The following is a 4,129-nucleotide window of genomic DNA, read 5'->3' on the forward strand; positions in this document are numbered from 1 at the left end:
TCTCTCAACGGATTCTGTATTTATGTGTTATATTGTTTTAAAAGTATTTTTTTGTATATTGTATGTTCCTGCAAAGTGCATTTTAATGGTTGGTGTATTCAATTTAATGCAAAGAAATGGATCTATTTATGGAAAGGAAATCACGAAGAATATAAGTTTATATTATTTATTCATTTTAACACAGCATTAAGCTAGGATACAATGTAAATTTATAAAAGACGAGAGAGTATAGCTTACTAGAAGATTTGATGACTTTCTGCTACTTTTAATATATTTTATTTAATGAAATAAATTAAGTTATTAGGTAGCATTAGTCATTAGAACATTTCAATTAAAAATAAGTATTTTTAATATTTAACTTTAGCTCAACAGGCTCACATAAGTATCTGCTTCCAGTTCTCAAAAAGTATTTCACCATATTACATTTTATAACTTTAAGCCCTGACAACACTTGAGCCCAATTTTTATTTTTAGCCGCACAATTGAATCTAAATTTCAGGAAGATTGGTGACTTCCTGCAGCCGACATCAAACATGGAATTTTTGACAAGTCATTGTGGTTAAATTTTCTGCGAGCTCTAAAACAATGTTCTATTTGAACTAGCTTTCCCTTTATATCAATGAAAACTCTTGGAAATAATAACATAATACCAGTCATAGTATATCAATGAAAACTCTTGAAAATAATAAACTAATACCAGTCATAGTATATCAATGAAAACTCTTGAAAATAATAAACTAATACCAGTCATAGTATATCAATGAAAACTCGTGCAAATAATAAACTAATACCAGTCATAGTATATCAATGAAAACTCTTGCAAATAATAAACTAATACCAGTCATAGTATATCAATGAAAACTCGTGCAAATAATAACCTAATACCAGTCATAGTATATCAATGAAAACTCTTGCAAATAATAAACTAATACCAGTCATAGTATATCAATGAAAACTCGTGCAAATAATAACCTAATACCAGTCATAGCATACCAATTAAAACTCGTGCAAATAATAACCTAATACCAGTCATAGCATACCAATTAAAACTCGTGCAAATAATAAACTAATACCAGTCATAGTATATCAATGAAAACTCGTGCAAATAATAACCTAATACCAGTCATAGCATACCAATTAAAACTCTTGCAAATAATAAACTAATATCAGTCATATAATATCAATGAAAACTCTTACAAATAACAACCCAATACCAGTCATAGTATACCCATGAAAACTCTTGCAAATAATAAACTAATATCAGTCATATAATATCAATGAAAACTCTTGAAAATAATAATCTAGCGCTAAAACAATGTTCTATTTGAATTAGGTTTCCCTTTATGTCAATGAAACTCTTGCAAATAATAACCTAATACCAGTCATAGAATATAAATGAAAACTCTTACAAATAACAACCCAATACCAGTCATAGTATACCCATGAGAACTCTTGCAAATAATAAGCCAATATCAGTCATAGAATATAAATGAAAACTCTTACAAATAATAACCTAATGCCAGTCATAGTACATCAATGAAAAATCTCGCAAATAATGACCTGATACCAGTCATAGTATATCAATGTAAACTCTCGCAAATAATAACAGAATACCAGTCATACCCATAATGCCCTACAGAAAAATGACATGTAAAATTTTTCTACCTGGAAAATATAATTAATTTAATGGTCAAAAATCAAATTGGCTCAAAACGTTATGGTCGCCATCATTCTTTCTGTGATGTAACTGTGATGTACTTTGCGGTGTATTTTTCCTAAGGAACATTGGAGTCATATACCTATTCGACCTTGTTGAACTACAATTATATAGTGTATCCAAAATGGTACTTTGATATTTTCTTCTCCAGTTAGGTCATGTGAAGTACAAATACTTCTAATGCTGACAATAATCTTTGTACTAAGAAATCTTTCACACTGAGTCTTAAAAGCATTGCATAGAAAGAGAGAAGAAAGAACACTTAGAAAACAATTAGTTCACTTTTATATTTTATTTTACATACAAAACAAAATAGGCTTAGTGAGTCAATGATAGAATAGGAAACACCATTATATAAATGTATGTCCATATGAAAAATACAAACACAATACTATTGTTATGTATTTATTCACTAGCTGTATATTATGGCAGTATGACGAATATATGATTTATAAATACAAGATGGCTGTCACAGACATCACGTAAATTGTACCATTCCTGTCTAAATACTAACAACTTAAAGCTACATGCTGAAATATACAATTTTATTTTGTATATTAGATTCTGATGTAGAAAAGTAAGCTTCTATTCTTAAGAATGCATTAAGAATATCGAAGTTTCTATGATACGTTTTTGGTTAATATTTGAAGAAACCAGGTTTTCCAGTCTTTTTCATCTTATTGACACTCACATGCAAATTGATTAGTATTCATGCTTACATTATACGGTTGCAGCTCAAGCATTTTCGTTTCCGCTTTCGTTTTGATCTTGCGTATTGCTTTATTCTGTCAGAAAGTTCTTGAAAAATATATGTGTATAAATTTGTGTAGAATATGACAATGCAATCAGACAAAATTTAAAAAAAAAATCATGACCTTTATCAGCAGTTTAGCAATAAAATCCGCATTTAGAAGAAATCGCAAAGAAAATTGGACACAAAAATGAGTCATTGAAATTATTAAATGAATTGATCTGTAATTCATTCCTCCAGCTTGAAATATATTAAATACCAGAAACATTTTTAAAGAATATTAAGTACTAGACTCAGAGATTCGAGGAAATGGTCGCTTTAAGGCTTAAAATTTGACCATGAAAACAAAATCCATATTTTTTCAATATCCTTCCATATATTTACAAAATTGCTGAAGCAAAATACGTACACGGCATAAAAATCAATACATGCACGTTACCAGTTGATAAACGATATATCACTCTCTTTGAATCCTAAAACAACTATTGTATGTACGACGGCATTGATCGCTCATTCGATGATGATAATAATGGTGGTGATGATGATGAGGAAGAGGAGGAGAAGGATAATAATAATAATAATAATTACATCAACAACAGCAGCAACAACAGCAGTTAGCAGAAAACATTAAGTTCACTTTTATATTTTTTATATAAAGCAAAATATGCTTAGTGAGCGGATTGTTTTCTCTGGAACGTACAGAAACTTGTCCATTGGACATTCATAGTGATTGTCTTTGTTGTCATCAAAAACTTGTCCATATTACGCTCATAGTCATTGTATTTGTTGTCATCAATATTTTCGAAAAGATCCACGTCTCAACTTTGCTTGAAAATTCCTATTCATTTGGCATTCACAAATTACAAAGTTCAACTTGCCTTGAAAATAAAAGATGTATGTTTTACACATGTGTCCTACGCTTCAGACAAAAATGGAAACAAAATCCACCAATAATAATAATAATAATAATAACAATAATAATCTTTATTTAGAAAAACTTCACGAAGATAATGACAGTAATTCTTTAAATCAAGTGGACAAGCATTATGAAAGGGCAAAACATATGTATAAATGTTAATGTGGATTTCAGGCTAAGAAACGCATACATCTCAAATGTTTTTGTTTTCGAAAATTATGACAACAATTCTTACAAAATATTACTTGCCTTTTTCTTTTTCGAAATGTCACGATTACTGGGAATCACTAGTCAAATAAAAAAGTGTCAGTTCAAATTGTAACTAATAATTAGAATGGCCAGTTAAACCCACATCATCATCTGGGCAATGAAACTTGCATATTCCACAGGCTGGCTATTTTAGTAATCGATATGCACATGCAAAGACAATACAATTATATAAAAACTATGATTAAAGTCAAAATATATGTTTCGAGAGTGCATTGGCTACTTATGTTTATCATTAACGAGAGATGGGGAGAGAAATTAAATTAATAATTTAAGATTCTCTTCATAAAGAGGCATTTTCAAGTTTTCATTATAAGGGGATATATATTTACTTTTTAAAATAAAAATCGATGGCGGTTTCTTAATCCAGTATTAATTAACTTCTTTTTAATTGCCTCTTCAATAAATTTTTATGTATGGATTTATAGATCACCTCTTAAAAATATTAACAAAGATATGTGCGGTATTTAAACTCCGC

Source organism: Sinohyriopsis cumingii, chromosome 2, assembly GCF_028554795.1.
Source record: "Sinohyriopsis cumingii isolate HCF-2022 chromosome 2, ASM2855479v2, whole genome shotgun sequence".
NCBI lineage: Eukaryota > Metazoa > Mollusca > Bivalvia > Unionida > Unionidae > Sinohyriopsis > Sinohyriopsis cumingii.